This window comes from Strongylocentrotus purpuratus, unplaced genomic scaffold (genome assembly GCF_000002235.5).
Source record: "Strongylocentrotus purpuratus isolate Spur 01 unplaced genomic scaffold, Spur_5.0 spur5_scaffold_14, whole genome shotgun sequence".
Classification (NCBI taxonomy): domain Eukaryota; kingdom Metazoa; phylum Echinodermata; class Echinoidea; order Camarodonta; family Strongylocentrotidae; genus Strongylocentrotus; species Strongylocentrotus purpuratus.
In genome coordinates, this window is record NW_022145599.1 from 17,506,585 (window position 1) to 17,520,396 (window position 13,812).

Here is a 13,812-nt window from a genome sequence, read left to right on the forward strand (position 1 = left end):
ATCACAACAAACATGCAATGAAACGACAATAACGATAACGTGTTTATTTTGTGTTTAAAATATGTATTATGTAGAAATTAAAATAGGTATATAGGAAGTAGTTGATCTCGATTTTTTTCCTTCACATATGTTATACTCAGGTATATACTCAGGTCGCTCCTACTCTTAATTCTCACTAAATAACAATAACAATAACAATAATAATAATAATATTTAGCTTTTATATAGCGCTTTAATGCAATGTCTCTAAGCGCTTTACACATATACTATTACCCATCTAACTTCGGAGTTTAAGAACAATACAGTACAGAAGTCCTTACATATTCACTCGTCGTCAAGGTTAATGGTAGTAGACAACATAGCCTGTGCATGAAGTTTACCGCGAAATCAGTTAAGCAACAGGCTGGAGCAGAGCAAATTCAGTGTTTAGGGCTGGTGTGATCATCACATTGTTTGTAATCAGCAGCCATGACAACATGGCCAGTATGTCGTTCTCCATTCCGCTTAATATCTCATTGATGGCGCTATTCGTCTGTTGATCTTGTCAAAACTTGTAACATTTGCGTTCAGAAGTTGTGCAGAGATATGTAAACGTAAAGAATAAAATCAATCACGAACAGTCAATGATTTGTTTTCAATGCTCCTCAAATTATATATATACGACTCTTAATTGACAGTGGTGAAGTTTATAGTGTGTAATTTACGCCATCGTCAACGTTGTGCGATCATGATTATGACAGTTTTTGTTACCCTGTCAATTTCTACAACAAGTGTATCTCCAAGTGCAACCATCTAGAACAAACCCTTCTTTTCACTGAAACACACTACTCCACTTTCCATATAATAATTGAATAAAATTACAATCGCACATTTTTCTTGTACAAATCTATTTACCTGGAGCTATGATCTGACATAGTAGTATGACAACAAAATGAAAATACGATAAAAGTGAATGAAACATTATTAAATGTAAAGCTTCATAAAAATACTGACAGTTGCACTTACATCATAATTCACAATAACAATAATAATGATGATGAAAGCGGGGATTTCAAATAATATTGCGAAAAACATACAACCCCCGGTCTTAAATTTAAGAAAATTTTCATCACTGATTTGGACAGTGATGAAAGAACAAAAGAATTTACATAAAAAAGAACGAGAAATACTACAGGCCCTGTTCTGTACAGTAAGTACAGAGGACAGGAATAAAGGATGATGTGATAAAGAGTTATGGAGTGTGAGAAAAGGGGGAATTCAGAGAATGCATCTAAGAGCAGAAGCGTTGTGAAATGAATTTAAATTCTTTTTTGCAGGAATATCCATGCGGCGTCAATATCTACTTATACGTTTTCTCATTGGGGTAAGCGTCCTGTGAAGTAGTACACGGTGATAAGTCGGGCATGCCGGGGATATAGTCATTCTTACACTAATATCAATCAGTCAAGAAGAAATTGAATTGAATTGCATGCATCAAATTGAATTTATTTTCTTCTGCAACATCAAATTACATTAGAACGATACAATATATATAAAATATTACAATATTTTTGAACGTGTACATAATGTGATGATAATTAAAATCTTGAAATTAAAACGAAATTTAAGTGATAACACTCTACCAAGAATTATTCATAACGAAATATGTAGAAGAAGGGCTATCACAGTAAGCGCTTGCTTGATAGCGTGATAGCCCGGGTGGGGAGAGTCGATGAAAAGAAAAATATATATAAAATGGTGATGGGGATGACGATAATGTTGATGATAATGACGATGATGAAAACGAACATATTTTGAAGTGAATATGTCTGACACAGAAAACGTATATAAGTACACGGGAGTTATGATATATAGTGATGGGTGTATATAGAAATTTGGAAATTATATTGAATTTAAAAAAAAAATCATTGTGAAAAGATTTCTCAAAAGTACTTAGACAGAAAAACTTTTTTCGTATTGAGTTTAAATGAGTTCAGGGTTTTACATGAAGTTTATTACTGTTTTACTTTCTTCCTTTCAAGATAAGTTCGAGCTTTGGTCTTGCGATTGCATTGTGAGAGAAACTGTGGAAGTGACTTGAAAAAGATTAATCATGTAGCACATTTTTAGGCATATTGGTATATACTGTGGGGTTTTGGAATCGTACACGGAAAGGCGCGTGTGGGAATACACATTACATGTGGCATGAAAGTGTAGTCCACAATCTTTACCTGTTACTTCTCATAACTCGAATATGAGGACATTTGAAGAGCCATCCTTTTCCAATATACTTTTTGTAATATAACTCTTCCACATGCACATGATCATGATCAAAATTGCAAAAGCTATTGGCAGCGGTGGGATTCGAACCCACGCCATCGAAATGACTGGTGCCTTAAACCAGCGCCTTAGACCGCTCGGCCACGCTACCTTGATAAAGAATAGACGAGGAATCAGTAGGGTTTGTCTTCCACCGGCCAAACACTCGGGGGGCCTGAATTCACAAAGGAGGTTTGTCGACAAACCTTGGTTTTCGTACGTCATATGACGCGTTTTACGCGTTTTTTACAAACCTGGTTTGTAAAGAACAAAAGGAGGTTTGGCGAAACAAAAGGAGGTTTGAGCTCAAACCTTGGTCTGAGCTCAAACCTTGCTTTGTGAATTCGGGCCTCGGTGAATCGGTGAAATGTATATGGGTTATTTCGTCATCATTCGAAATGTTCGCAACATGCAATAACATGAATATTGAAAATAAATTATCATATATCATAAATTTATCAATGCAAAAAAAAGAGCAAAGGGTTTTGGTTTTATCATCCGCAGAATATGCAAAAGGCTAGTCTGGTCCAAGAATAACTTGTTTCCATTTGGAAAAATTAGCTACCCTGGATAAACTCAAGGATTTAAATGCAGAGATAATTTGAAGGTTGGTGGACACATTATAACCCTTTGTCTTGACTTCTAAATAAATAAGGACCTTGGTGTAGACGTCGATGTGAACTGATTACGGTGTTGAAAAATCGCACTAATCGGGACGGGCCATTGTTGATATTATTTGAACCTTTCATCAGCATCAGCGCCCTTATTGAAGAGGACTAATAGCGACGTAAGATCTACCTAAATTTCTGAAGTGTTTAAAACCTATCAAATATTCTGCAAAGTAAGCTGTGTACTCTATAACAGACCTAAATTTAAATAAACCTTACACAAATTAAAATACATTGCCAACATTGAACCTAATCATTAAAGGTAATACAAAGTTTTGGGAAATTTTGAAAATTTGGTGGATAATGATTCTTTACAATTTTGATTTATTTGGATGCCCCTGTGGATGTATTATAAGCACTAGAAATTTAGCCCCTAAAATACCTCTGCTTTCGAGAAAAATTTAATATAAACATTTACCGGTGCTCCCGGTAAATTTTGATAAATTTCAAATAGCGACTACGGTCGTACGATGGTAGCTGCGACCATGAAAATCTCAGAATATGTAGATGTGATATATAATTTTCAAACGGGAATAGCTAATCGGTCGATTTTAGTCAAGAAACGTTGTTTTATAGCTAAATTGGTATCTTGACCTTGAGAGGGAGCTATACAACATAAAGAGTTTATTATTTACAATTTCATAACTTTAGACTCGATTTCAACCGCGACAACGATCACTGAATGGGATCGCCTATGCTTCCAATATGTTCATTTGAACCAAATTCATGACCCCATACCAAAATTTTGTATTACCTTTAAGAAACGAGAAAGCTTTGGAAACGAAAAGAATAGGTTTGTGATGTTGTTCCTTTTGAATGCATTGACTTGATTTGGAATTAAAAAATAATTACAAAATAATCTCGATGAAAACGCATGGCGACATCTTTTGGTTTAAAAAAATATTTATTTAATAGACTAAAGCTCCCCCTTTTTATCTTCTTCTTTTATCTTCTCTCTTCGTTCCTTCTTTTCTTTAAAATGCATGTATGTCATTAATTGTGTTGATACTTTCTGAACTAAGAGTACAAACAAATATGCGAATTCCGAATCCATTTTCAGAAAAAACTGCGGAATAAAGTTGAAATCGAGAACAACACTTATGTAAATTCATATATCTATAATTCTGACTAACTGGTGATCCTGGCGCTAAATTTTTAATTAGGTTCTTCCATAATTCCTCCTTCTCTAAACTTAAGCCAATCATTGAATAATGTATTATTTGGAGGTAATCCATGTGTTTCACCAAACATAACAAGCCATAATCAAACAAGCGTCATTATTATGTATGACTATTATTTTGTCATCACCAAAATGTATCCATGTTTTGTATTAAATTTCTGTTCCTTGTAAATTTTGTCTGAGCCTTGATTTTACATGTGAGCAAACCAAATATCCATGTTAAATGAAATTGGACAAATAAATACATTAAAATTGTTTGCTTTATGTGTTTATAATATCAGGATATTTGGCAATGTATGAATATGAAATGGTCTAGATGATTTTGAGATTTCTAACCCCTTATTAAAGAGAAACCTCGTGATTTATAATTATTATTATTATTATTAATAAACGTAAATCCGTTTGACGATATTTTAAAGGGGGTGTAGCATGACGAGACTTCGTGTCTTTCCCCCGGCCAGACTCGGGGACCAATCGGGTATAATACGACTACGGACGACGTGACCGCAACATTCACGTGTGTGCAACATACGCGAAACCGAAGAGTGAGGAGAACTTCGGTCTGTTTCGCGAACGCTAGTGCGCTGACCGTTAAAGTCCATACGTCTACGTGCAGTTGTCCAAAAGAAGTCATAGATGGCGTTAACCAGTTTTTGCCATGCTACACCCCTTTAATTTTTTTCTAAACGAGGTGAGGTGAATTCTGAATTTACATTTATTGCCGATGAACACCGAGGGGTACTTTTGCTGGCACATTACTCATGTTCCGTTGTTCCGTACTGGATGAAACTCATCCCCTATCTGTTACCAGTGTTACCATAGTGATAAGGTCCAATAAGTACCGACATGTCGGAAATTTTTCAACACCATGCATCATAGGTCTTTTCCAGTTTGCCAGGCTCTACCCTCTCTCTCTCTCTCTCTCTCTCTTTCTCTCTCTCTCTCTCTCTCTCTCTCTTTCTCAATCTCTCACTCTCTCTATCTATCTATCTATCCATCTATCTATTTATATACCTAGTTATAAGATGATGACGTGGATCCCAATCAAATGACTGGTTGAGAGCGTACACGTGACCAGGCATTTGTTTTGACTAACACGTAATGTTGAAAATGACCGGTCATTATCAAATGCTAAAGACCAGTCATTAGTAAAATCATGTTCTAAAAATCATTTTATAAAACAAACAAAACATAATCTTATGAAACAAATAACACAAATCATTCTGTTCGGGCACTCACTGCTGAGTAACATTTGTTTACTATCCATCCATCTATCTATACAATCATGTATATCTACATATCAATCATCTTCCTTCTATTTCTCAATCTCTCGGTCGAGGAGAATACAAAACGGTAATCTATAATTAAAGTATGTTGCAATAGTATTAGGATAATCTTGCAACAACGAAATACACTTTACATTGAAAGGTGTCTCTTTGTTTGTTTCTTAATTAGTCAATTTTCACGAGATGAACGGTACGTGGGATTTCTTTCTTTATTTTGTCAAAAAATAATTTCTCACCTTATTCCCTTTTCGGTTTTTCATTTGCAAATGTCAGGCTGTTTATTCCAAGTTGATGTTTTGTTAAAATCATTTATAACGACTCGGTATTAAGCTACCTTGTATACGAATTGTAGCCACGTTAGATTTCATTACGAAGAATCATTGCAGACAATAACGTTTAAAAATATACAATTTTATCCCCAGGTACCGGAAAACGACCTTTATGTTCATTCATTTTGTTGTTCACGCTCTATTTGGATTCTTTCTGCTGTTCATTTCCTTTCCCCTGTCTCAGATTTTTAAATTCCCATTTCCCTTTTCCTTCTAGAATTCGTGTTGAAGTGGTAAAGAGAAGAACAGTGGTCTCTAAACGAATCCACTACGATCAGGTTTCGGCCTAGCAGGCTTTAAACAGACGGTGGCTTGCCTAGCGGGCGGGAAGTTTCGGCTTCGGGACGCACTTGGGACTGCGATGACTGATCGTGGATGAGAGGTTTTCAATGTGGCGTGAATCCGTTTTGGATGGTTTCGCGGGGGCTCTCTTTTTCATTTTTGTTTTGTCTTTCTCTTTCCACCTACTGCTTCTACTGCTGCTGATGGTGGTGGGTGAGCTAGCTAGCTGAATCGTGATGTAAGGCTGCCTAAGTTTCAAGTTCAGGGTCACGTGTATAATACCGTAACGGCTGACACTCATTTCTATCATCAGTGTTAAGAGGGGATGAAGTGTGGTAATGGGGGCGGGCTCGGGCAGGGCGAGGGGTGGGGGCTTGTGACACAATTATGATTTGTTGATGTAACTCAATTTTTTTTTAACTTTTAGATTTTACTTTTACAATCTATATCTATTATACTGTTTTTCTACAATCGTATCACTCGGTGATATTTTTCTTTACAATGTTTTGAATATTTGTAAATCACATTCAAGCAAAGGTTTTGTATTAAAAGTTTTAATACATATAGTATACAAAAGGAGAACTTGAGATATTACTGTTTAAAACATCGCATTTCTTTGATTGATTGATATGTTTATGTTTTAAAACAAACAGCAAAAACAGAATGGCAGTAACATCGGAGATTGCTAACTTTTGATTTAAGATGATTTTATTCGTGTAACAACGTAGTCCTACTGTTTAAGATATGTCAGGCTACAACACAAAACCAAAACAAACATTCAACGAGATATACGAAAATACAGATATTGAGTTAATAATTTATTCATCATTACAAATTTTAATAAAGAGATCTGAGTATGTCATCCGTAAAAAAAAAACACACCCCATCTCATTCCCCTTCTCCCCCCCCCCCCCCCCTCCTCCCCCCTCTCTCCTCTCTCTCTCTCTCTCTCTCTCCCTCTCTTTCTCTTTAAATATTTGCTTTCGTTCCCTCTTTATTTTTCACATATTACCCCTTTAAGGACACCACACACCATCAAGGTGTGGGCCCACTTAGCAGCCCAGATGCGGGGTGACGAGTTCCCCTTCAATCCCCTCCTCTCGCCCCCGATTAAAGGTCAAGTTCGAACTTTTTGTTGATCCCTTCCTCAACCAATGCTCCCGGATTGTACTTTTTTCAAGTTTCAACATCGTACAAATAAACATGGCTTCCCACAATATATTGTTCGCAGATGGATGATGCTGCGAGTCTACAGAACTAAAAATGAACGTCGAAAATTATTCCCAGTTGCAAGAGTTCTGCATCTGTTTCGAAAGGCCGAAGTGACTTTCATCTTTTCTTTTTTTTCCCAGATTGTGCATGCAGTTTCGAAAATGATACTAGCGCACATGAAAGTTCATTTGACTGTATTATCGCATTAGCATAATTTGCCCCTTTTTGATATGAAATAAAAATGATGATTATATTTTCGACATTTTATGTTAGCATATGATTCATGAAAAAGTTGATCTCGTGCATTTTATGAGTGATAAAGTAAGCTGAATCAAAAGTTATCGTAATCATTTAAAGAACAACAATCAGTTTTGTATTTTTCACTTTGGACTGTTCACTCATATTCAGGTCAAGATGAATGGTCTTCTTCTGCAAACAGTTCTTCATGAATTTAGGCGTTTATACTCATCGCATGCACTTGCATAGATATCGTAAAAAGCGTATGAAAGATATATGTTCTTCTTGAGTGCTTGCCTTACCACTACGTTTTCCAGAACAGCCTGGGGTGTTTCACAAAGATCCTGAGTTGAACTTATCTCGAAGTTGAACTTAACAATTATGGAAAGCCGTTAGCATCATTGAAAATATTGTGTAAAAGTTATTTCAAGAGGCATAAAATGATGATTCGGATCATTCATATTGTCTATTATCAAGGAGATTTCATGTTCTTGATGTGGAATTCATGAAAAGTCTAAAATACTAGAATTTTTGCTTTTGAATATATTTTATTTTAAGGTTACAAATGGCTCTCCATATTTTGTTAAGTCCAAAAACAGCCAGGTTGAGAAACAATTATGTGCTGCATGGCAGTGTATAATAATGACTGTGTTTACCCAGAGAAGCCAAATCAGCTTCAATGCTGTTCTTCCTGAGGGCCATGCAATTATTATTACACCCGTCTATTGCCAGGTACCCCCTTTTCACCTAGGTGGAGAGTGGCACTTGGGGATTAATGCCTTGTCAAAGGACGTTAGTGCCGGGCTGGGATTCGAACCCTTAACCCTTAGATTGAGAGTCGCGTGAATGAACCACTACACCGCTACATTCCCACAAGCTTGATTCGGCTATCATTTCCCGTTTCAAATCAAATTTGTTTTCATTTTTAACGTAATATAAATGATCATCTCCCCACCCCCCCCCCCACACACACACACACACACTCTCTCTCTCTCTCTCTGCTCATTTCTATCCGCCTTTTCCTCTCTCATTTTCCCATTTCTTCTCTTCATTTACGAAGTAATAATAAGTTTGTAATGAAGTTTACTTCCTTTTCCCTCTTCTCTGTCTCTCTCTCTTTCGCTCTCTCTTTCTCTCTCTCTCTCTCTCTCTCTCTCTCTCCCTCTTTCTCTCTCTCTCTTGCTCTTGCTATTCTCTTCTCCTCTTGTTTCCTCTCTATGTAAGTCCAATGTTATTCACCCATCTTATCTCATGATCTTGATTTTTCTCTTGTCTCTCCTCTCTATCTCTCTTCTCTTCTCTTCCCTCCTCTCCTCTCCTTTCATCTCCTCCCATCCCATCTCATCGCATCTCCTCTCCCTCCCTCCATCTGCCACCCAATGTTATTCACCCCTCGCACATGTAACCCACCATCTTGATGCTGCCCTCCGATGGGCCCGGTCAAGAGCAAGTCAACCTCAAATTGAATTGATTTTCAATAATGTTTCATCGATCAGCTGAGAAGATTCGCTGCTTGCTTGCCTTGCCCGACATGGGTTCCTGTGATTAACTCTAGATTTGGAGCTCGAGGGTCCAGACTTTCAATGTCATTCCTCCAATTTCATGTCTGTATATATGAAATTCATTCTGTTGTTATTGTTTTTTGTTGTTATTTGTCACAATTATTAATTTTGTCTCCTGCTCTGTACGCCGTCTTTGTCAAGTGAGTGCATTATTCGAAAGAAACAATATGAACTTTCAGACAAAGCATGAGATTACATAACGAGTGGAGTTTTCCTTGTTTTATCCACTTTGAATCTTTTCATTATGTTCATGATGGTTTATCCATGAATTAACAAAATAATATTTGAATAAAGAGACGTTTGACATGAGAAATTCTAAAAACATATTTTAGAATGTAATTTTTGTTTTTTCATTAACAGAAGAACAGGTACGCAGAAAAACAGGCAAGCTCATTCATTACATATGATTTGATTCGATCAAATAAAACAATCTTTAAAGTAATTTCGCTTGATGTTCTTGGTACAATATAGATGTGGCAACAAAATATTGACGACACAATAGTTTCTCTTTCGTTAACTGAAGAACAGGTACTCAGAAGAACAGGAAAGCTCATTCAATTCATATGATTTAATTCGATCAAATAAAACGATCTGTAAAGTAATTTCGCTTGATATTCTTGGTACAATAGATGTGGCGACAAAATATTGACGACACAATAGTATTTCTTTCGATAGGCAGCGAAAGAAAAATTCACAACGTCAACTGGACTATGGCGCTATTATCTGGAAAACATACACTAAACCAAATCACGGTTGTGTTTGCGAGGCTTCTATACAAAATTTGGCATATGTTTCTTGTAGGCCTACTACACATGAAAATATAAGACATCATACTAAAACAAAGTTTCGTGTCATGTTTTTCGTATCGCTACAAGAACGTCTTGTTACCCTTCAAAGACACCATACGTGAACGTGATGTGTATCTTTCCAGCTAAACAAAATTATCTCACTATATATATTGATAACATTCTCCGACTTTTTACCTGCGGCACAAACTTTCTGACTTGCCTCGAGATATTTGTCAAGGTTATATTTCTGTTCCTCAAGAAATTGTGCCGGGTAACTAGGTACAGGGGCACGGGGGAACGTGCCCCAATCAAATAATGAAAATAAAAGAGGGGAAATGAAAGGAGAACAGGTGAAAGAAGAAGACGATACAAAAAAACTCCAGTAAGCTCTCATTAATCAGTGGCGCAGTAAATTGTGTGTTTTGTTTGTTTCTTTGTCGATTATTTCAATACATAATTATAAAACAAATTACAAAAAAAAAATGTTATGTACAATTAAGAGTTCTAATGAGATGGGAGGACAATAAAATGACAAGAACAGCATTTAGAAACAAAATGTATTTATGAATATCAGTAATTGTTAACATCTTATTTGGAGACATATTATTCTTAATGTTTTTTTAAAGTACTTTGAGTTGCCATTAACCGTGTAAGACCGAGTAAGACCGATGCCCCCCTCCCCCCAACAACAACAACAAAATTTTTTTTAAAAATAGGGAGTACTCCCCTCCCCCTCAATGGCTGGATCGACGCTACGCCACTTGTAAGGTATGTGCAGAAGATCGAAGGATAATCAAGGATTGATCACAGTGGCTCCTCATTATTGGAAATCTCGAATCAAGTCGGTAGCGTGTGATGATACATGAATATTGATTTTGATATGATCTTCGGAAATGATTACTTCTGCTCGATTAATAAGACAAACAATGCGACCGAAGATTGAATGTATGAGGTTCGAAACATTTTCCTTCTAGAATCATGAGTACATAGAATTATAAATTATTCAGGGGTTTTTTCGGTTTCTTTTTTTGTTCGATGTGTACTTTTGTTTCAATGGTCATAACAAATTGCACAGACATGAAATATATTCTTTTTTTAAAGCTCATTTGTCGGTTAAATAATGTTATTTGACTATATTATAGTTGAAAAGAGGCAAAAATTATGGAATGAAAGCATATTTCCCGTTTGATTGGTATTCTGGACTCTGTGTAAAGGATAAAAGTGCAAAAAAATATGTGATATTGGGCGTAAGTTTATGAATTACCCTGTTACAATTCTTAATCATTTAATCATTCATACAAAAACTACCACTGGTCTTTCGAGCTGACGTGACCCATCATATTATTCCAAGTAGAGTGCGTTGTCCATATTAATCAATAAACTTGTTTTTGTCTACATCACATCATAAATCCGGAACATTTACTGAAGTGCTTTTAACATATTTATGAGTGTCCAGCAGTTATAAGTCCTTAATCGAAAGAGGGCAGTGTTCATTTACATGGGCCGCAAACCTGGGAACCAACGTGCGCCTTTTCGAAGTAGACCCTGGATATGGGATTTTACATGAAGTAGGAGGAGAATAGAAACCACAGAAGTAAGATGAGAAAAGAAAGTTTAAATTAGGGGGAGAAAATAAGTAGAAGAAGAAAGAGAAGACGGAGAAGGACAGAAAGGAAGAGAAGAAGAAAAAGAAGAAGAAGGAAAAAAAGTAGAACAAGAAAGAGAAGACGGAGATGAACGGGAAGGAAGCGAAGCAATAAGAAGAAGAAAAGGAAGAAAAGAAGAAGAACAAGAACAAGAACAAGAACAAGAAGAACAAAGAGAATACGGAGATGGACGAGAAGGAAGAGAAGAAAGAAGCAGAAGAAAAGGAAGAAAAGAAGAAGAAAAAAGGAAAAAGAAGAAGAAGAAGAAGAAGAAGAAGATGGAGGAGGAGGAGGAGGAGGAGGAGAAGAAAAGGAAAAAGAATGAGGAGGAGGAGGAGGAGAAAGAAATTCAATGAAAACGAAGAAGAAGACGATGATGACCACCATGAAAAAGAATAAAAGGAAGAACAAGAAGCAGAAGAAAAACGAGAAGGAGAGGACGACGAAGAATAATATGAAGAAAAAAGGTCGGCTGAATAGTATGGTGAGACATGTCAAAATTAATACCAATCTGTTTAATTATCTTGTTTTTCACTCTCTCTGATAACTGATTGACAAGATTTGGGATATTTTTCTTCTCTCCAGACGACAATGACCATGAAACGGTCGTTGACATCCCTGCTACGTTTCTATCATTGATCGGTATAGCATCTAGGATGATGATGAAGTAGCCGTTCTCCAAGACATCGCTCATTTATGATGTTATAATTTTTTCAAATATTCCTTTATTTCGGGGTGTGCTTCAAGTGTGTGCATGATACCGTTGAGAGTTAAAATAAGGATCAATACTATCCTGCAAAAGGATGTTGTTAATCAGTTATAACCTCCTTTTTCACAATGGTTTAACTAAACTCCACCAAAGTGCTCTTTGGATTGTCTTACCAGAAGACGCGTGGAGGCACAAAATTGCAGAGGACCTAATCGATATACTTATTTTAACTCATCAGATGTTATAAGGTAGTAGTTAATTTTTAAAAAATCAACAATTCAAATGTAGAAAATATCATCATTTTATCGTCAGAATCAGCTGATTAAGTAAAACGTGATTACGGGTTTTTAGATATAATAATTTATCTAAAAAGTCTCGCATTATAAACTTCTGCAATTTAATTACCAGTTTTGGTACTACATACTAAAATAGAAATACTTCATATATTTAGGAGCTTAACACGGCGAAAAGGTTTTAAATTAAGACGGCAGAAACTGAGACTACTTGTGTGATTAAAATTGATGTTCTCATCATCCGTTGGCAAGTCACATGACCAGAGGCAAGAGAGAAACCGCCATATCTGACCTCCAGGAATCAAAACATATCACATTCCATGTTTTCATTCTGAGTAACCAACGTGTTTGCTTGACTGGAAATATCGAATCTGAAAGAAGACACGAATGTCGACGATATTGATCGTCATTTAAAGTGACTCGGTAACATTGGTAAATTGCCTATTTTGTTAATGAAATGTTACTTATTATACCACTTCTACTGTTACTAATCCTCTAACATGCACGAAATCCTGAAAACATTCTCAAACCTCAAAGATATTTATGGTTTTCTTTGAAGGCGTCACTGTACAACACCCTAAAAATTAAATTCTCCCGACCATTTTTGAATTTTCCCAAACCGTTTTTCATGAAAATAAAACATAAGACAGGCTTTTAAAAATATGTTAACACTTAAATGTCTGGAATGGTTTAAAGAGCCAATTTATTGCTTTGTGACAATTTAAATTCTCTTCAAACCTAATTAAATTGTAATAATATAGTTGGGAGAATTCTGGAATTGACCAGATCAGTTTTTTCCAATTGTTATCATTAATAATGGTCCGTTTTCACTCAAACTTTCAGATTATCTTTAATTTTAATACATCTAGCATTGAATTCACTACCTGAGCACCATTTTCTCTCATCTGAACAATGTTACCAAGTCCCTTTAATAAGTAATCCGTCTTCCCTTTCCGTCCCAATTTTTCTTCGTCAATTGGAGGAGTCTTTCGGAGGGAACTGGGGATACTATAATGATGATAATAATAATAATAAAAATGATTTCCGAGCTCTCTTCTAGATTAACATTTATGAGAATTTGAAAAAAGGATGCATGTATATATTATGTTGCCTCGAAAAAATTTCATCTTAAAAAGAAAAGATTTTAGCATAGGGGGAGTTCTAATTCGAGCAGTATAATGGGGATAGGACAAAAACTCTGAGCTTGACGAATCAAAATATGAAAGTAAAATTCTTTACCAAGGACACTGGCAATTCGAAGTATATGAGTATATCTAACTTATAATTATTTTTTGAATAGGAGTTGGGTTCTTATTTCACCT

At 35.9% G+C, this 13,812-nt stretch overlaps 1 non-coding gene across 1 annotated transcript; it reads right to left on the reverse strand.

Moving 5' to 3' along the window:
- Window positions 1-2,328: 2,328 nt before the first annotated feature.
- Window positions 2,329-2,410, reverse strand: TRNAL-AAG. Its single transcript has one exon. It is a non-coding gene; the product is annotated as a tRNA-Leu (tRNA).
- Between the last annotated feature and the right edge of the window lie 11,402 nt (window positions 2,411-13,812).